Genomic DNA, 22005 nt, shown 5'->3' on the forward strand with positions numbered 1-22005 from the left:
GTGACTTTGAAGGAACATGGGCAAAATTCTTGGCTAGGCTTACAAGGGCCTTTGGGCCAATAGCCTAGTATCATCCTATGAACTTATTGTCCAATGCCTTCTTGTCCAATTGTGGTAATTTACTGCATTAATGTTTTAATTATTACTGTATATGTCAGCGTCATTCAAACTGTGTGTTCATTGTTGTATCTTGCATGGGGACCAGAGCAATGTAATTTCTTTCAGATTGTACTGCTTTGTATATCTGAGCAACAATAAAGTTTACTTTGACTTAAAGCCTGCTCATGGGTTTTCAGTTCCTGCTCTTCCTTGGTCCTCTACTCCTCTTAAAAGGCCTACAGACCAGGACTCTTCTAAGGATGAGTCGAATTCTGCTGACAAATCCCTGACTTATTCTACTCACATTCCTTCTCCTTTGGACTATGGGTCAGATGAGGAGGAAATCTATTAGTCCTGATGTTTTTTTGGAGGAAATTTCCTTTGGGGGGACACTCGCTAGGATGATGGATTTTTTTTAAGTGGGATTGCACTCTGGTCTCTGACATCCATAAGAGGTACTATGAGTTGTTGCAGTTGGACTCTCCTAAACCTGCGGCTATTCTTCCTGTCTTGGCTGCTTTACTGAATGCTTTCTCCAATGCCTCTCAGGTGCCTGATCCCCCCCCCCCACTCCCAAGAAGTCCGATAGGTTTTACAGGGGTCCTGAGGATTGTTCTTTTTTTATATAAATGTCCTGCTACTGACCCCTTGATAGTGTCTGGTGCCTCCGATAAGACGTCCCTATTGCTTCATTTGCTCAAGTTATTTTTTCTGACAAGGACAGCAGAACTATGGACAGGCTGGGCAAAAAGGTTTACACTTCTACTACCATAGCTAGCTTTTAGGGCAATTAATTATCAGACCCATATGTCTAGGTATATGTCTGCTCTTCTTTCTCAGGCCTGTCAACTTATTTCTGACTTTCCAGACTCTGAGGGTAAAACTTCTGTCTTTCCTTGGTAGGGACTACCTCTCAAGTTGTTCATCATTCTATTAAATGTAGTTATGATGTGGAAATGCCTCTTCTGGGGCTGCTGTTTTTGGTTCAGTTATGAGGAAGTATTCTTGGCTTAGACTTCAACCTCTACCTGATGATATTAAAGATAAATTGATGGATGCTCCTCTGGATTCTAAACTCTGGTTTGGGGAAGCTGCTGCTGGTTTGTTTAAGTACCTTCGGGATAAGGGTAAGGCCTTAAGGGAGCTTAAACACGTATTTGTTTCTCCTGCCTAAATTTCAGAGAAACTACTCCTCTAAGCCTGCCTTTGTTCTTAGGCAATCCCTTCCTTCTACTAAAGGCAAGAGGAGTGGCAAATGAACTCCTCCTGCTAAGGCTACACAGTTTTTGGGGACTCCAAAGTCTTCCTTTCTGGACAAACCAGCTGCTGTGCAACTATCCTTTCCTTCCCACCCACATTCCTCTTTCTCTTCCAGTTTGGCTTCAGATCACTCAGGATTCTTGGGTTCTCTTGATCATTTGTCAAGGGTACTTCATGGCACGGAAATCCCATCCTCCTTTTATGGGAATTCCTCAGTCTCCACGGGAACATCTTCCATTTTTACCAGATATTCAAGATCTCTCGTCTCAGGGCATTATTCAAGAGGTGCCTGTGTTCCAAAGTGGGAAAAAGGCTCTACTCCAGACTGTTTCTAGCGCCCAAGAAAGACGGCACTTGGCGACCTTTTCTAGACCTCTCTCATCTATACACTTTTCTAAAGGTACCTTTCTTTCGGATGTTGTCCCTTCAAATTCTGTTTCCTCTCTTGCTCCCTCAGGCCTATGCAGTGTCTCTGGATTTCAAGGATGCTTATTTCCATATTCCGATCCATCCTCTTTTCAGGAAGTTTTTGCATTTCTCTGTTGCTTCCTGGCATTTTCAGTTCTCTGCTTTGGCCTTTCTACTACCCCAAGGGTGTCTACCAAATGCTTTGTTCCTGTGATTGCCTTTTGCAGACTTCAAGGGATCCAAATATTTCCTTACTTGGATGATCTGTTGATTCAGACATCCTCTCCAGAGACCCTTTAGCAAAATCTTCATTTTGCCGTATCCCTTCTTCAGAGCCTGGGGTTCACTATAAATTTCAAAAAGTCTTCTCTAACTCTATCTCAGGATCATGTTTTTCTGGGTTGCAAGATTCAGACAGTGCCATTGCTTGCATCCCTACCCCCTCCAAAGGCCTAAACTCTCATTTCTTTCTTTCATACTCTTCTGCCTCTAGCATCCATACAGTACACTTGTGTACACTTACCATAAATGTAGATGTTTGAGTGTATTCACTGTTGCAGTCATTACATTTGGGTAATCTGCTGGCAGGTTGCCCTCAGTCGGCCTGAATAATGGGTCCTGTGTCGGTTGCTGTCTCCTCTTCCATGACATCAGGTCATCAGGGGTATAAACCACGCAGCCGATGCCATTTTAATCAGTTTTTCTTGCCCCAGATGTCAGGTGCCCTCCAAATGGGCAGCAAAAAAAAAAAAAAAAAATATATATATATATATATATATATATATATATATATATATATATATAAAAACAGTAAATACATAAATGCACTTTTAGAAACATAAACTTTACCTTCAACTAAAATCAAATACACCACAAAGGCTTTTGAGTATAGTGAAGGAAAGAAGAGGTATAGAAAGGGGGATGGCGGGTGGCTAACCCGGACTGCAACAGTGAATACACTCGAACATCTACATTTATGGTAAGTGTACACAACTGTACTATGTTCTTAGTGTTTCACTGTTGCAGTCATTACATTTGGATAGAATCCCAAAGCTATGGATGGGAGGATGGAACTAAACAGCATTACGTGCGGCTATAAGGCCCTGGAGGACTGCAGTGGCAAAGCCTGCCCTGAATTTGGAGAAGAGGGGTAAATGATAATGCTTTGTGAAGGTATAAACAGAGCTCCAAGTAGCCCTGGTGGTATGTGATCGGATTCCCTTGAGCAAAGGTTTACCATGATGCAAATAGCAGAAACGAATGCAGTGGCTTATCCAATTAGAAATAGTCTGCTTTGATATAGCCTTCCCCTCTGACCCTGCAGCAAATGCTACAAGTAGCTGCTCAGACTTTCTTAGAAATTTGGTCCTGTTTAAGTAGAATCTTAGTTGTCTGTGTACATCCAATGAATGCAGAATCCGCTCCCCCCTGTTCTGTGGATTTGGGTAAAATGTTGGCAGGTGAATGGTCTGGTTAAGAGCCACACTGGATACCACCTTAGGCATAAAAGAAGGACTGGTCCTGAGGGACACCCCATCCGGGTAAAATGTAATAAAAGGCTCCACTACCATGAGAGCCTGTAGTTCTGAAACCCTTCTTACTGAATTGACTCCCATGAGAAAAGCTGTTTTCCAAGATAGAAATTTTATATTCGTAGTAGCTGCTAGTTCAAAAGGAGGCAGGGTGAGTTTTTCCAGCAAAGAATTGAGGTCCCATGCAGGAGTTGGTAATCTTCTGGGAGGCCTTACATTTTTGGCCCGTCTAAGATGCTGTTTAAGCAGAAGATGAGAAAAGAGGGGAGGCTCTGTGTTATAATGAGCCGAGACGGCAGAGGTATGGATTTTTATTGAAGAAAAAGATAGGTCCTTGTAAAGCATCGCAGTCAAATATTGTAAACTCTGAGGAATATTGGGCTGTGCTGTCTATTCCTTGTGCTTGGTTCCAAGCACAGAATCTCTTCCATTTATCAGCATAAGATTTTCTAGTACTAGGCCTTCTGGCTTCCAAAATGATATCCATCACAGATTTACCGAGAGGTGTTTGAATAATTAGCTGATTAGCCATGCTGCAAGATTCAGAGTTTGGAGCAGAGTGTTCAAAATTTGATAGTTCTGCTGAGACAGTAGATGAGGTATTTGAGGCAGGTACCATGGAGGAAGGCGAGACAAATTCCTTAGACATGGGTAGCAATGCTGGAGAGGCCAGTCCAGAGCAATTATGATCATTTTTGGTTTTTCCTGTCTGACTTTTAGTAAGACCATGGACAGTAGAGGCACAGGGGGGAAAGGCATAGACCGATAGGTTTTTCCAGCTGAAGGATAGTGCATCCACTTTCCATGCTTTTTTGTGATGAGTTCTTGTGCAGAATTTGTCCAATTGATAATTTTGGGGAGAGGCAAATAGATCTATGTCTCGGCTCCCCCATTTATGTGTTAACATGCTGAAGATTTGTGGATCCAGTTTCCATTTGTGCGGGTCCATAAGATTTCTGCTTAGGTCATCTGCCAGAGTATTTTGCTTTCCTGGCAGGAATTGAGCTTGAAGATGTATTTGGTAAGTCAAGGCTGTGTTCCACAAGGCCATGGCTAGTCTGTAAAGGGGGTAGGAATGTGTACCCCCCTGCTTGTTATGTACCACATAACTGTGGTGTTGTCCGTCTTTATCAGGAGTTGTCCTGGATGAAGTAAGCCCTTGAAGGCTGTCAGAGCATTCTGAACAGCTAGCATCTCTTTCTGGTTGATATGCAGATGCATTTGGTTTGGGCTCCATTTGCCCTGAATGCATCTCCCTGCCAGGTGGGCCCCCCAAGCATAGTTTGATGTGTCTGTAGTTAGGATTTGGGTGGCAGGGGATAGAGTGAATGACAGTCCCTTGTTTTGGTGACATGTCTCTGCCCACCAAAGAAACTCCTGTTATAGGCAGGGAATGAGAGGAATCATTGTTTCCAGACTGTGACAATGTTAACTCCATAAACTTTTTAGGTACCATTGAAGGTTCCTCATATGCAGTCTCGCATATGGAATTAGTAGAATGCAGGATGCCATGAACCCCAAAGCCTGCAGAATGTGTCTTGCAGATAACTGGGTTTTTGTTGCCATATGTTCGAAGTATGTTGTCAGTTACCTTTGTTTGTCTGGCGTGAGGTAAGCCATCTGGGCAGCTGTAATCAAGCTTGCACACAGAAATGTAATTATTTGAGAGGGTACCAGTTATGACTTCTTTTTGTTTATGGTATACCCTAGGCATGCTAGAAGCCTTTTACAAATGCCAGATGTTGAAAAAAAAGAGAGTGTCCTTGTCCTCTGCTTGAATGAGACAGTCGTCCAGATAAGGATAAATTTGAATGCTTCTTTGTCTGCAGAATGCAATTACTGGTGTCAGGCACTTTGTAACGACCCTGGGCGCAGTAGATAAGCCAAAGGGCAGTGCAGAGAATTGGTAATGGAAAAAAACCCGCTTTGAAATGGAGGTATCTTCTGCATGATTCCCTTACTGGGATATGCAGGTATGCCTCTTAAGTCTAGAGTTACTAACCAAGCATTCCTGCCTAGCAAAGGCAGAAGCTGTTGTAAATTCAGCATTTTGAATTTTGGAATGTCCAGGAACGTGTTCAAAATCGATAAGTCCAGTATTGGACACCAGGAATTGTCTTTTCTGGGTACCAGGAAAAGTATTAAATAAAAACCTTGTCCTTTTTCCTTTTCTGGTACCGGTTGAATAGCCCCCATATCTATGAGGGACATGACTTGTTTCTGGGCATCTGCCCACTGATTTTGTGGCAGATCCGGCCATTCGTTTTGAATTGGCAAAGTCTGGAAATGAAATCTGTACCCCTGGGATACTATGTTTAATACCCACTTGTCCTGGGTAGTTAACTGCCAATTTTGAGCATGAAGTGCTAGTTTTCCCCCTAGGGGGCTGCCAAAAGATAAGTGCTTGGTGATGGTAGAGGAAAGTCATTGAGACTGCTTACTATAGGGCTGTGCTTTGTTTCCTCCAGATTTGGAGGTGGAGGCACCCCATTGCTTTGACCTGTATGAACCCTGTGATTGATATCTGGAGCTTTTTGAGTGCCTGGATTTGCCATGAGTGGCTCTGTTGGACACAGGAAAGGACCAATTTTTAGTAGGCCAGTGCCTACTGAACCTGGGTGGCTGCACTTGCAAGAAATATTTTACAGTTTGCATAGATTTAGCTTTGTCTTCCATTTTCTTTAAAACCTCTTCTGTCTTATTACCAAATAGATTATCATGCTGCAAAGGAGCATCCAACAATTTAGCTTTAACATGATCAGGCAGATTTTGTTCCTTGAGCCAGGCATGCCTTCTAACCACAGATCCAGTTACGGTGGCCCTACAAGAGGCCTCCAAGGAATCAAAACCACATTGCAAAGTATGCTTTCCAACTTGTTCTGCTGAATGCAATAATTCCTGTAACTCTATTTTCCACACAATCAGAAATCAATATCATTTTCTGTTTCAGTAAGCCCATAACATGCTGTTGATATTTAAGCATATGAAACTGTCAGTTTAAAGCCCTGATTGCCAAGGTTGCAAATGTATAAACCTTCTTATCCAATCTATCCAGCTCCCTGGAATCTCTATCAGAAGGAGTAGAGATTTTTGGCTGTAGAGGCCTTTACACCCTTGGGACCCTGAGAAATAGTCTCAGGATCAGCAGGATTTTTGAAATGAAATTTGTGGGAGTCAGGAACCCTGTAATATCTGTCTGGCTTACTAGGAGCCATGCTTGATTCCAAGAACACATCGTCCACAATGTCTAATACAGGAGGTATTGCCAAAGGCCAATGCTGAGGAAGGAGGAGGAAATCCCTAAGCCTCTTTTTTGATTCAGAGAAGTCCTGACCCTCCCAGTGAAAATGTTCCCTTAAAGTATGCAAAGTCTCCCCAAAAGAGTAATCCTCAGGAGGAGATGCAGCTGGGATGGATTCCTCGGCATCAGAATCCTCATAGGGTGGAATAGAAAATTCCTGATCAGAAGAGGAATCAGAAGAAATGGAAACCTGATTTGAAGATTCATAATCAGTGCCTTGCCTAGGCCTCTTGGCAAGGGGGGGAATGGGAACCCCTGATCAAGGTAATTAAATCCTCAGCCATTTTGATCATCTGTTTTTTTAGGCATAAGGGCTTGAGCACGTGGCTCATGCATTGGTTTTTAGACATAGAAGTTTTTTGACCTTGTTTTTGTTGCTGGCATCGGTTTAATATAAAAATATTGAGGCCTGAAAACACCCTCAGAAGCCACTGCCTGCTCAGCAGCTCCGGACCCATCCAAGGGAGAGACATCCGCGGGTTCAATACTCTTGAGATTCTCGCGGCATACTGGATTCCAAATGGGTCTCGGTAGAGGCCTGCGACTCAAAAGTAGCGGGTATCAGGGGCTGCGAAAGCGCCTCACTGAGTACCGGCGACTCGCTTAGGAGAAGCTTTGCCGTCGGTTTTGGACCTCGATGGTCTGTCTCTGCCTTTTTCTTTGCATTTTTTATGAACTCCGGTAGTCTGATTGCTAACCGATGACATTTCAGGATAATTAAATCTTGAACCAAAATATTTTGAAGCAAAGATATACCGACACTTAATAGTGCGTTGGTTAAATCTAGCACAAAACCGACAGCAAGGCACGTTGTGATCTGGGCCTAGGCAAGGAATACAGTACAAATGAAAATCCTTATGAGGTATTTGCATCCCACAAGTAATGCAATTATTAACTTTAACTGACATCAGTAAGGAGCAAGAGAAAGTTTCCCCAACGGGGTACTTAGCTTTAGTTTGAAGACTTTGGTTTTGAAATTCGAATACGAAAATTTCAGGAGTTGTCCGACTGGCACTTACGAACTGCTTCTGCTTCGGGCACCGCGCGGCAAGAAAAAGACTCAATAAAATGGCATCGGCTGCATGTTTTATACCCCTGATGAACTAACATCATGGAAGAGGGGACAGTAACCGACGCAGGACCCAAAACTTTGTTATTCAAGCCGACAGAGGGCAACCTGCCAGCAGATTACCCAAATGTAATGACTGCAACAGTGAAACACAAAGAACATCGCCGGGGAGTTTCTGAGAGTTCTGGGTTTCATGGCATCCACCATTCCAATGCTCCCTCTGACCAAACTTCATATGAGAAAGTTTCAGTGGTTTCTGAAGTCCATGTGGCTTCAACATGCTCATCCTCTAGTCTAGAATTTATAGTTCCTCTTCTTCCTTGCCTCAGACAGAAACTTCTCTGGTGGATTCAGTAGTTGTCTCTGAATCCAAGGATCCCTTTTCATCGCCCTCTTCCATCTCAGAAATTGTTCACGGATGCCTCAGACACTGGATAGGCTCCCTAAAGCCACAGGGGGTGTGGTCACCTCATCAGGAGAAGAAGCATATCAATGTCAAAGAGATGAGAGCCCTTCAGCTGGCTCTTCAGGCCTTTCAGTCTCTCCTTTCTCCAGTGCCTCTCAAGGTATTCAGACAATACAACAGTGATGTGGAACATCAACAAGCAGGGAGGGACAAGATCTTATCTTCTTTGCTGGTTGGCACATTTGGTATGGGATCTTGCACTCAAGTGACTCTTCAAGCAGTTTATATCTCATCTGACCAGAACATTGCGACAGACACTCTGAACAGGTCCTAAATTCAGCCCCACGAATGGATGCTTCACAGGGATGTGTTTCTGGACATTATCCACCAGTGGGGTACTCCTCAGGTGGATCTTTTTGCCTCCCATCTTACCAGACAACTTCCTGTTTTCTTCCAGAGTCCCAGGTCCTCTGGTATGGAAGGTGGATGCCCTCTCCTTCTCTTGGAAGGGGATGTTTCTTTATGCATTCCCTCCCCTTCCTCTCATACCGAAAGTCCTGTTCAAAATTCAACAGGATGCTCCCAAAATCTTGGTGACTCCCTTTTGGCCATGACAGCACTGGTTCCCTCTTCTTCTGCATCTAGCCAGGGGCAATCACCACAAGTTACCTCACAGGGTGGATCTCATCACACAAGACAAGAGATCTGTTATCCACCCCCACTTGTCCATGCTTCAACTGACTGTGGGTGATAGGATTTTGACTCCTCATAGACAGCTTTTTTCTGTGGATGTACTGCAAGTCCAGCAGGAGGCCAGGAAACCTACAACTAGGAAATCCTATTACCCAAATGGAAGAGGTTTTCATTTTGCTGTCTCTCTCGTAACCTGGACCCACTTACTGTGGATGGTCCTTTGGCTCTCTCTTAATTGTGCGAGTTGCTCAATGCAGGTTTGCCCTATTCTTCTATCAAGGCCCACCTATCTCTGCTTGCTGCCTTTATCTCCTCCTTTTGCTGCTAGATTTGAGGTGAAACAATTTCTTAAAGGCGTCCTTAATATTAGAACCCCCAGGAAGCCGGTTCCTCCTCCCTGTGATCTTAATTTTGTCTTGTAGAAGTTGTCTCGGGCTCCTTTTGAGCCTGCTGCTTCAGCTTCCTTGCAACATTACTCCTGGAAGACTGTTCTTTTGTTAGCACTTCTGGCAGATGGGTGTCTGAGTTGCAGGCCCTTATGAGCCTTTTCTGATTTTTCATGAGTACAGAGTGTTCTTGTGCACTAACACTTCTTTTTATGCCGAAGATGGTTAATGAGCTATCACTTAATCAGTCTATTTATCTGCCTACTTTTTTCCACTCTCCAAAAACTGACAGTGACAAGGTACTGCATACTTTGGGCATGCATATGCAACTTAGAATTTATTTGGATATGACCAAGGCTATCAGAAAATCTGATCAGTTATTTGTTTTTCATCCTAGGGTTTTGGGGCTTGCTACATTCATCCTAGATTTCTGGGGCTTGCTACATCCAAGCAAACTATTTCTTCTTGGATTTCTACAGCTATTTCCTTTTGTTACACTTTCCATGACAAGAACCTTCTTTTTTTCAATTAAGGCCAATTATACTAGAGCTGTGGCTTCTTCTGGTGCTTTTTTCAAAGCCTTAGATGTTAATTCTATTATTGAAGCAGCTACCTGGACTTCTATGCATACCTTTACCAAGAACTACACATTGGATGGTATCTATAGAGCTAGGGCTGGTTTTGCTAATTCAGTTTTTCATGGCTTTTTAAGGGACTATTCTGCCCTTTCCTCTTCCCAAGCTTCCTTTTGAGCTTTGGCACTCTCCTGTATCATTAAGAATACTGCAGCAGTGAATGTTAGGACATAGTACAGTTGTGTAAAATCTTATCATAATGGTAGAGGTTCTTGCCTTCACTGCTACAGTATTTGCTTCCTCCATCCATCCCCCTAATTCTTTACCTTCCTGGATGTACACGTTACCTTTTGGGTTCCTTGGACTGGTGTTCCTCCTGGGGCAATCTGTTCTGTTTTTGGTAAGCCTGAACATCACCTTTATGCCCTACGTTATGCAGGGAGCATATGGTGATGTTCGGCATACCTTTTAAATTCAGAAATCTTTGGAAGACTGGCTAGACTTTGGGCTTCTGCAGTAGGGAATCCCTTATCGTTAAGAATGGGGAATCCCTTATCGTTAAGAATACTGCAGCAGTAAAGGTAAGGATATCTACCGTTATGGTAAGACTTTACACAACTGTACTTTGGCTAAGACGTTTTGTGCTGCATTCACTGTTTTAAGTATTGTAGCTAGAAATAAAGTCTTTGATGCTCATCTTCATTCCCAAACTCACTTCTGAAGAGATTCAAGATTCTAAATGCGGTGACAAAACACATGAAGAAACTCGCTTTTACAGAAATTACAGTGCATTAAATGCAAAATCAAATAATGTCAGAAAGTAAGAAAAGTTTGATGAACATATTTGCTTTCTTTCTTTGCAGTACCGAGTTATATTACAGGGAAAGACATTTGCATCTTAAAACAAAGCTTGAAAGCCCTGCCTTGTTCAGACTCCAGGTTACACTATTTATCGGAGGTGTGATGCTAGCAGTCTGTAACTGATAATGGCTCTGTAGCTGGGATGAGTGACCTAACTTACTCAACCACTCTCACTAACCTTTGTGATGTAATGCAGGAAAGAAAAGCAAACAATCATTAAATTATGTTTTTTCTTTGTGTGAAGTGTTTAGTATTGCATTACAGGGAAGGAAAATCCTTTTTTTTTGGGTGCAGTTCTCCTTTAACAAATAATCCAATTTTGGCAAGAAAAAAAAAACAAAACAGTCCTGGCAAAATGCTGGTAAACAGATGTTTTAAGAAGAAACTGTAGGGACCAAAAAGAATGCAGGACCCCCCACAAAACTAAGGATAGTCCAACAAGTCAGAATGACTATTTAAGGGACTTTGCCCCCCACATCCACCCACCCTCCCTGGCAGTCCCTTTTCCCTTCTAGAAAGTCTGAATCTCCATTTCTCTCTTTGGTAACATATAGTTTCAGATAAATGACGTCTGAAGACCCTTCATCAAGGTTACAGATAGTGGGAAAAAATTCCTTCTTTCCAGGGGTAATTCCTCATCCACCAAATCAGATTTCTCTACTTTCCCCTGTCCTGCAACACCTGCTGTATCAGGGAATAATACAGCCAGTTCCACATTCCCAGAATGGGAAAAGTTTTTGTTCTAAAATGTTTTTGGTTCCAAAGAAAAAAAACGCTTGGAGAAAGTACAGTTGTGTACACTTAACATAAATGTAGACGTTCGAGTGTATTTCCTGTTGCAGTCATTACATTTGGGTTATCTGCTTTGCAGTAGCCCTCAGTCGGCCTGATTAACAAAGTCTTGGGTCCTGCGGCGGTTGCTGCCTCATCTTCCGTGACGTCAAGTCGTCAGGGAAACATAATTAATTATTCATTAGCTCATGGGTATACAAGTAAAGTATTTTTGAATTGTAACTGTTTTCTGATGAAGTCAGTTTTTAAAGACGAAAGCGCGCTCAATAAACTGTATTTTATATTACACATTGGTGTGATTAACTCCCAGCACTACTAGAGTGTTCTACTGGAACTGGTCTTTCTTTAGTTATGGTTCGTGTTTCATAGTTCCTGGTTGTGTGATTTTAAAGTCTTGGGTCCTACATTGGTTGCTGTCCCTTCTTCCATGACGTCAGGTCGTCAGGCGTATAAAACATGCAGCCGACACCATTACATCAGTTTTTCTTGCCCACGATGTCAGGTGCCCTCCTAATGGGAAGCAATTAAATCTATAAATACAAGGATATACCTCCAACAAAAAAGCAAATACTGTGCTCAAAAAAGCTTTTTGGTGTAAGTGAGAGGAGAGGTATAGCCAAAACAAGAAAGGGGGCTGGAGGGAGGGTAACCAGGACTGCAAGAGTGAATATACTCTAACATCTACATTTATGTAAGTGTACACAACTGTACTATGTCCTTCGTGTTTCACTGTTGCAATCATTACATTTGGGTAGAGTCCCAAAGCTAAGGTTGGGAGGAGGAATTTAACTAGAATTAGGACCAGCTATAAGGCCCTGCAAGACTGCAGTGGCAAAACCAGCTCTGGATTTAGAGAAAATTGGCAAATGATAGTGCTTTGTGAAAGTACGTACAGAACTCCAAGTAGCAGCTTTTAGGTTATCCCTAGTAAGGACGCCCCTGAGAAAGGCTGTAGAGGTGGATGCAGCCCTGGTTGAATGGGGTCTGATGCCCTGTGGGATAGGTTTTCCATGGTGCTTATAGCAGAAAAGAATGCAGTGGCCTATCCATTTTGAAATGGTTTGTTTTGAAATAGCTTCCCCCTCTGTCCCTGCAGCAAATGCCACCAGCAGTTGTTTAGATTTTCTTTGAGGTTTAGTCCTGTCCAAGTAGAATCTAAGCTGTCTGTGCACATCTAAAGAGTGCAGTATCTGTTCCCCTTTGTTCTGTGGGTTAGGAAAGAAGGTAGGCAAATGAATGGACTGATTAAGAGTCACACTGGATACCACCCTGGGCACGAAGGAGGGATTGGTTCTGAGGGACACCCTGTCCATATGAAAGATGATGAAAGGTTCCACTGCCATAAGGACCTGTAATTCAGATACTCTTCTTGAAAAAGTGATAGCTAAAAGGAAAGCTGTTTTCCGGAAAGAAATTTTAAATATGCAGTAGCAGCCGGCTCGAAAGAAGGAAGAGTGAGTTTCTCCAAGACAAAGTTAAGATCCCAGGCAGGAGTTGGAGATCTCTTAGGTGGCCTTAAGTTTTTGGCCCCTCTAAGGAACTGCTTGAGTACTGGGTGAGAGAAGAGGGAAGGCTCCGTACTGTAATGAGCTGAAATGGCTGAAGCATGAATTTTGGAGGAAAAGGACAAGCCCTTATGAAGCATCTCAGCCAAGTATTGTAGAATCTGAGGTAAATTGGGCACTGCTGCTTTCATTTCTTGAGACTGGTTCCAGGCACAAAATCTTTTCCATTTTGCAGCATAAGATTTTCTGGTACTGGGCCTCCTTGCCTCTAAAATGATATCCATAACTGATTTGCTGAGGGATGGTAAAGGAAAGATTAGGTAATTGGCCAGGCTGCTAGGTTCAGGGTTTGCAGCTGATGGTGCAGAATCTGGTTCTCCTGCTGAGACAAAAAAGGAAAGTCTGAGGCAGGTGCCATGGAGCCAAGTGTGACCAGTGTTGGCGAGGCCATTCAGGAGCAATTAAAATTGTCCTTGGCTTGTCCTGTTTGATCTTTAGTAGTACTTTGGAGAGCAAAGGCAGAGGAGGAAAGGCATAAATTGATAGGTTTTTCCAGCTGAAGGATAGAGCATCCACTTTCCAAGCTAGATTGTGGGGAATCCTTGTGCAAAAGCTGTCCAATTGATGGTTCTGAGGGGAGGCAAACAGGTCTATATCTTGGCTCCCCCATTTGTTTGTCAACATGTTGAAAATCCTTGGTTCCAATTTCCGCTCATGTGGGTCCATGAGATTTCTGCTTAGTCCGTCTGCCAGTGTATTTAGTTTTCCTGGCAGGAATTGAGCTTGTAGATTTACTTGGTAGCTCAAGGCTGTGTTCCACAATGCCATGGATAGTCTGCAGAAGAGGTAAGAATGAGTACCCCCCTGCTTGTTTATGTACCACATCACTGTGGTGTTATCCATCTTTACCATTAGCTGTCCTGGAAAAATGTGGTTCTTGAACGCTGTCAGTGTATTCTATACAGCTAACATTTCCTTTTGATTTATGTGCAGGTACATTTGACTTGGATTCCATTTGTCCTGAATGCACTTCCCTGCCAGGTGAGCCCCCCATGCATAGTCTGATGAGTCTGTTAAAATTTGGGCGGCAGGGGGTAGTGTGAATGGTAGTCCCCTGTTTTGGTGGCAGGTCTCTGCCCACCAAAGGAACTCTAGGCGTAAGCAAGGTATGAGTAGAATCCTTGCTTCTAGATCCTGTGAATGTTGACACCATAGGCTTTTGAGATACCATTGTAAATTTCCTTATATGCAGCCTTGCATATGGAATTAGAAGAATGCAGGAGGCCATGAACCCCAAAGGCTTGCAGTATTTGCCTTGCAGATAGCCGAGTTTTTGTGGCCACTTGTTTGAAGTAGGTTGTCAAATGAATCCGTTTCTCTGGCTTGAGGAAAGCCATCTGGGAAGTTGTATTCAAGCTTGCTCCCAGGAATGTAATTTATTGACAGGGTACCAGGTGTGATTTCTTTTAGTTTATGGTGTACCCCAGACAAGTCAGTACCCTTTGAACAAAGGCCAGATGATTCAAAAGTATGTCCTGGCTTTCTGCCTGAATTAGACAATCGTCCAGGTATGGGTATATCTCAATATTTCTTTGCCTGCAAAATGCAATGACTGGAGCTAGGCACTTGTGAATACCCTGGGTGCAGTAGATAAGCCAAAGGGCAGTGCAGAGAACTGATAGTGCATGTAGCCTGCTTTGAAGCGTAGGTATCTTCTGCAAGACTCCCTGATAAGTCTAGTGTTGCTAACCATGCATCTTTGCCTAGCATAGGAAGCAGCTGGTGAAGCGTCAGCATTTTGAATTTTGGAATCACCAGGAAGGTGTTTAGAGTAGAAAGGTCCAGGATAGGACACCATGTATTGCCTTTTCTGGGTACCAGGAAAATTCTCGAATAGAAACCTTGTCCCTTTTCCTCTTCTGGTACCAACTGAATAGCCTCAATGATTAAGAGAGAGAGTACTTGATTTTAGGCCTCTGGCCAAGAGTTGGTAACGTGTGGAAGTGAAATCTGTATCCTTGGGACACTATATTTAAAACCCATTTGTCCTGGGTAATGAGTTCCCAGTTTTTGGCCTGCAGACCAATTTTTCCGCCTAAAGGAGCATTCAGTTGGGAAGTGCTTGGAAATTTTTAAAGCAGGTCATTGAGACAGTTTTCCATAGGGGGTAGTCTTACTACTCCCAGATTTGGGTGTGGAAACCCCCCACTGTTTAGTCTTGTGTGTCCCTTGGGATTGAAACCTGGTGTTTCTGCTGTGTCTGGGTTTGGCTTGAAAAAACCTGGAAGGGGCCGGAAAGGACCAATTCTTAGAGGGCCAGTGCCTACTAAATCTAGGAGGCTGAACCTGTAAGAAATGTTTGACAGTTTGCATAGATTTAGCTTTATCTTCCATCCTTTTTAAAACTTCCTCAGCCTTGTTGCCAAACAGACAGTCCTGATTTAAGGGAGCATCCAACAATTTAGCTTTAACATGATCAAGCAAAGTTTGCTCCTTAAGCCAAGCATGCCTTCTAAGCACAGACCCAGTAACGGCAGCCCTGCAAGAGGCCTCTAATGAAGCAAATGCACATTGCAAAGTATGTTTTCCAACCTGTTCAGCAGAATGCATTAAATCTTGTAATTCTTTATGTTCAGCACAGTCAGGAATCAACATAATTTTCTGTTTAAGCAATCCAATAACATGTTGTTGATCCTTTAACATATGAAACTTGTGGTTTAAAGCCCTAATGGCCAAGGCTGCAGAAGTGTACACCTTCTTACCCCATCTATCCAGCGCCATGGAATCTCTATCACAGGGGGTAGGATTTTTAGCAGTAGAAGCCTTAATGCCCTTAGGTCCCCGTGAAATAGTCTCTGAATCCACCATAGGATTTCTAAAAAGAAACTTATGAGAATCAGGAACCCTGTAATACCTGTCAGGTTTTCTGGGAGGAAGACGCAAAGAATAGTACAGTTGTGTACACTGACCATAAATGTAGATGTTCGAGTGCATTCATTGTTGCAGTCATTACATTTGGGTAATCCTGCTGGCAGGTTGCCCTCAGTCAGCCTGAATTCCAAAGTCCTGGGTCCTGAGTCGGCTGCTGTCGCCCCTTCCCTGACGTCAGGTCGTCAGGGGTATAAAAGATGTGGCCGACGCCATTTTCTTTAGTTTTTTTTGCCCCAGATGTCAGGTGCCCCCGAAAAGGGTAGCCAAATATATATATATATATATACACACACACACACACACATGTATATATATGTGTGTGTGTGTGTGTGTGTAAATACATGCACCAATATAAACTTTACCTTCCTCTACAAGCAAATACACCACATAGGTTGTATAAATCAGAGAAGGAATGATAGGTTCCATCAGAAGAAAAAGGGGGAAGGCGGGTGGGTAACCTGGACTGCAACAGTGAATACACTCTAACATCTACATTTATGGTAAGTGTACACAACTGTACTATGTTCTTCGTGTTTCACTGCTGCAATCATTACATTTGGGTAGAGTCCCAAAGCTATGAAAGGGAGGCTGGAACTAAACAGCATTAGGAGCGACTATGAGGCCCTGCAGAATTGCAGTGGCAAAGCCTGCCCTGGATTTAGAGTAGAGTGGCAGATAGCGCTTTGTAAAGGAGTGCACTGAACTCCAAGTAGCAGCCTCTAAAATGTCCTTAGTTGGTACTCCCCTGAGAAAGGCTGCTGAAGTGGCTGCAGCTCTGGTTGAATGTGGTCTAATGCCCTTTGGCACTGGCTTGCCATGGTGTAAGTAGCAAAAACGAATGCAGTGGCCCATCCACTTTGAAAAAGACTGCTTTGAGATAGCCTTTCCTTGTGATCCTGCAGCAAATGCCACTAGTAATTGTCTTTCTGAAAACTTTGGTTCTGTTCAAGTAGAATCTAAGCGGTCGGTGTACGTCCAAAGAATGCAGAATTCCATCCCCCTTGTTCTAGGATTTGGATAAAAGGTTGGCAGGTGAATAGTTTGGTTAAGAGCCACACTGGACACCACCTTAGGCATAAATGTCGGGTTTGTCCTCAGAGAGACCCTGTCTGGATAAAAAAATGATAAAAGGTTCCACAGCCATGAGTGCCTGTAGCTCTGAAACTTGTCTTGCAGAAGTTATTGCTAGGAGCAGAGCTGTTTTTCAAGATAAAAACTTTATATCAGCAGTAGCAGCTGGCTCAAAAGGAGGCAGGGTGAGTTTTTCCAAGACATAGTTGAGGTCCCATGCAGGCATTGGTGATCTCCTTGGAGGCCTTACATTTTTGGCTCCTCTGAAGTACTGTTTTAATAAGGGAGGAGAAAAGATTGGTGGCTCTGTATTGTAATGAGCTGAAATGGCAGAGGCATGAATTTTAATAGATGAAAAAGATAGGCCTTTGTCCAGCATCTCAGTTAAGTATTGCACAATCTGAGGAATATTTGGCACAGCTGTATCAGTTCTTTGTGCCTGGTTCCAAGCAAAAAATCTCTTCCATTTTCCAGCATAAGATTTTCTAGTACTAGATCTTCTGGCTTCAAAAATGACATCCATCACAGCTTTACTGAGAGGTGTGTTTTGTATGACTACATTATCAGCCATGCTGCCAGTCCTGAGCTGGCTGTGCAGGATCGGATTATTTTGCTGGGACAGTAGATGAGGTATTTGAGGTAAGGTCCAAGCTGGGCATTGAGAAAAAGTCTTTAGGATTGGAAACCAGTACTGGCGGGGCCAGTCTGGGGCAATCGGTATCATTTTTGACTTCTCCTGTCTGACCTTTAGGAGTACCTTGGGGAGGAGAGGCAGTGGGGGAAAGGCATATACCGATAGGTTTTTCCAGTTGAAAGATAGAGCATCCACTTTCCATGCTTGTCTGTGATAAGTCCTTGTGCAGAATCTTTTTAGTTGGTAGTTGTGAGGGGAGGCAAATAGATCTATTTCCGGGCATCCCATTTCTTTGTTATCATGCTGAAGACTTTTGGATCCAGCTGAAACTCGTGGGGATCCATTAGGTTTCTGCTTAGTTCGTCTGCCAGAGTATTTTTCCTTCCTGTCAGGAATTGCACCTGCAGATGTACTTGGTAAGTTAATGCTGTGTTTCACAAAGTCATGGCTAGTCTGAAAAGGGGGTAAGAATGTGTGACCCCTGCTTGTTTATATACCACATGACCGTGGTGTTGTCTGTCTTTATCAGCACTTGTCCCGGATGAAGTAGGTCCTTGAAGGCTGTCAGGGCATTCTGAACAGCTAGCATCTCTTTTTGATTGATATGTAGATGTATTTGGGTTGAGGACCATGTGCTCTGAATGCATCTTCCTGCCATGTGGGCCCCCACGCATAATCTGATGCATCCGTTGTTAGTGTCTGCCTGGCAGGTGGTAATGTGAATGGCTGTCCCTTGTTTTGGTGACAAGCCTTGGCCCACCATCGAAACTCCTGTTGCAGGCAGGGAATGAGAGTAATCATTGTTTCCAGGCTGTGGCAATGTTGAGTCCAAACACTTTTTAGGTACCATTGAAGTTTCCTCATATGCAGTCTTGCATATGGAATTAGTAGGATGCATGATGCCATGAAGCCCAAAGCCCGCAGAATTTTTCTTGCAGATAACTGGGCCTTTGTTGCCAACATTTTGAAATAGGTAGTCAGTTGCCTTTCTTTGTCTGGCGTGAGATAAGCCATCTGGGCACTTTTATTTAAGCTTGCACCCAGGAATATTATCTCTTGAGAGGGTACTAGTTTTGATTTATTTTCATAGACTGTGTACCCTAGGTATATTAGAAGTCTTTTCACAAACGTCAGATGCTGTAGAAGAATGTCCTTGTTCTCTGCTTGAATTAGACAGTTATCCAAGAAAGGATATATTTGTATTCCTCTTTGTCCGCAGAATGCAATTACTGGTGCCAGGCACTTTGTAAAGACCCCGGGCGCAGTAGATAAGCCAAACGGCAGTGCAGGGAATTGGTAATGCATTGAGCCAGCCTTGAATCTGAGGTATCTTCTGCATGATTGTCTGATTGGGACATGCAGGTATTTTAGGTCTAAAGTCACCAGCCGAGCATTCTTGCCCAGCATGGGCAGAAGCTGCTGCAAAGTCAACATTTTGAATTTTGGTATATCCAGGAATGTGTTCAGAATAGATAGGACCAATGTTGGTCTCCAGGTCTTGTCCTTTCTGGGTACCAAGAAAGTACAGTTGTGTACCTACATAAATGTAGATGTTCAGGTGTATTCACTGTTGCAGTCATTACACTTGGGTAATCCTGCTGGCAGGCGACCCGCAGTCAGCCAGAATTCCAAAGTCTTGGTCCGGTGTCGGTTGCTGTCGCTTCTTCCCTGACGTCAGTGCGCCAGGGGTATATAAGATGCAGCCGACACCATTTTCTTCATTTTTTCTTGCCCCAGATGTCAGGTGCCCCCAAGTAGGTAGGCAATACATATTTCTAATAAAAACATACATAAAAATATAAACGAAACCTTCAGCTACAAGCAAATACACCACATAGGTTTGTATACGATAGAAAGATATAGATAGGTCCCAGCAAAGAAAGTGGGGATGAAGGGAGGGTAACCTGGTCCCAGCAAAAAAAGTGGGGATGGAGGGAGGGTAACCTGGACTGCAACAGTGAATACACTCGAACATCTACATTTATGGTAGGTACACAACTGTACTATGTTCATCGTGCTTCACTGTTGCAGTCATTACCACTTTGGTAGAATCCCAAAGCTGAGGTTGGGTGGCTGGGTCTAAATAGGATTAGGAGAGGCTATGAGGCCCTGCAGAACTGCAGTGGCGAAGCCTGCTCTGGATTTGGAGTAAAGAGGCAAGTGGTAATGCTTGGTAAAGGTGTGCACTGAACTCCAAGTTGCAGACTCCAAAATGTCATTGGTTGGTACTCCTCTGAGGAAGGCGGCTGAAGTGGCTGCTGCCCTGGTAGAATGTGGCCTAATGTTGTGAGGCACTGGCTTTCCATGTTGTGCGTAGCAAAAACAAATGCAGTGTCCTATCCATTTTGAAATGGTCTGCTTTGAGATAACTTTTCCTTGTGATCCTGCAGCATATGCAACAAACAGTTGCTCAGTTTTTCTGAGAGCTTTTGTTTTGTCCAAGTAGAAGCGTAACTGCCTGTGTATGTGCAAAGTATGCAGAAGTCTATCCCCTTTACTCTGGGGATTTGGATAGAATGTTGGCAAATGAATGGTTTGGTTAAGAGCCACACTGGATACCACCTTTGGCATAATTGTTGGGTTTTGTCTTTCGAGAAACCCTGTCTTGATGAAAAATGATAAAAGGTTCCCCTGCCATTAAAGCCTGCAGCTCTGAGACTCTTCGTGCTGAAGTTATTGCTAGGAGCAGAGCAGTCTTCCATGATAAAAATTTTATATCCGCTGTATTGGCTGGTTCAAAGGGAGGTAAAGTGAGTTTTTCCAAGACAAAGTTGAGGTCCCAAGTAGGTATTGGTGCTCTCCGGGGGGGGGGGGGGGTTATGTTTTTAGCCCCTCTGAGGTACTGCCTTAGTAATGGATGAGGGAAAATTGGAGGTTCCGTGTTATAATGAGCTGAAACGGCAGAGGCATGGATCTTAATTGATGAAAAGGATAGGCCTTTATCCAACATCTCAGTTAGGTATTGTAAAATCTGAGGGATATTTGGAACAAATGTGTCAAAGCCAGGTTCCAGGCAGAATCTCTTCCATTTGTCTGCATAAGATTTCCTGGTGCTGGGCCTCCTGGCCTCCAGAATGACATCCATAACAGCTTTAGCGAGAGGTGTGGTCTGAGTGGCTATGTTATCTGCCATGCAGCCAGATTTAAGGTTCTGAGTTGGCTGTGTAGAATCTGATTGTTTTGTTGAGTCAGAAGTTGAGGTATTTGAGGTAAAGTCCAGGCTGGTCCTTGAGCCAAGTTCTTAAGATTGGGTACCAGTGCTGGTGTGGCCAGTCTGGGGCAATCAGGATCATTTTTGGCCTCTCTTGTCTGACTTTTAGGAGCACCTTGGGAAGGATAGGCAGAGGAGGGAAGGCATAAACTTTTAGAGTTATCCAGCTGAATGAGAGAGCATCCACTTTCCATGCTTGTAGGTGGCAAGTCCTTGTGCAGAATTTCTGTAGTCAGCAGTTGAGAGGGGAGGCAAAAAGATCTATGTCCGGGCATCCCCATTTCTTTGCTATCATGTTGAATACCTGTGGGTTTAGTTTCCACTCATGAGGATCCATGAGATTTCTGCTTAGTTCGTCTGCCAGAGTGTTTTTCTTTCCTGGCAGGAATTGTGCTTGCAGATGAACTTGATAAGTCAGTGTTGTGTTCCACAAGGTCATAGCTTGCCTGCAAAGGGGTATGAGTGCGTGCCCCCTTGCTTGTTTATGTACCACATAACTGTGGTGTTGTCCGTCTTTAGCAATAGTTGTCCTGGATGAAGTAGGTCCTTGAAAGCTGTCAGAGCATTCTGTACAGCCAGCATCTCTTTTTGATTGAGGTGTAGATGCAGTTGGTCTGCGGACCACTTGCCCTGAATACATTTTCCTGCCATGTGTGCCCCCCAGGCATAATCCGATGCATCTGTTGTTAGTGTCTGCCTGGCTGTGGGTAAAGTGAAAGGCTGTCCCTTGTTGTGGTGACATGCCTGTGCCCACCATCGAAACTCCTTCTGCAGTCTTGCATATGGAATTTGTAGGATGCAGGATGCCATGAACCTCAAAGCCTGCAGAATTTTTCTTGCAGGTAGCTGGGTTTTTGTTGCCATCATTTGAAAATAGTGAGTCAGTTGCCTTTGCTCGTCTGGCATGAGATAAGCCATCTGGGCTGTTGTACTCAAGCTTGCACCCAGGAATATTATCTCTTAAGAGGACACTAGTTTTGACTTCTTTTCATTTACTGTGTACCCTAGGCCAACTAGTAATCTTTTTACAAACGCCAGATGCTTTAGCAGAATGTCCTTGCTCTCTGCTTGAATAAGGCAGTCGTCCAGATAGGGATATATTTGAATTCCTTTTTGTCTGCAAAATGCAATCACTGGTGCCAGGCATTTTGTGAAGACCCTGGCCGCAGTAGATAAGCCAAAGGGCAGTGCAGAGAATTGGTAATGCATTGTGCCAGCTATGAATCTGAGGTACCTTCTGCAATTTTGTCTGATTGGGACATGCAGGTATG

This window comes from Protopterus annectens, chromosome 6.part0 (genome assembly GCF_019279795.1).
Source record: "Protopterus annectens isolate FY-2018-M chromosome 6.part0, PAN1.0, whole genome shotgun sequence".
Classification (NCBI taxonomy): Eukaryota; Metazoa; Chordata; order Ceratodontiformes; family Protopteridae; genus Protopterus; species Protopterus annectens.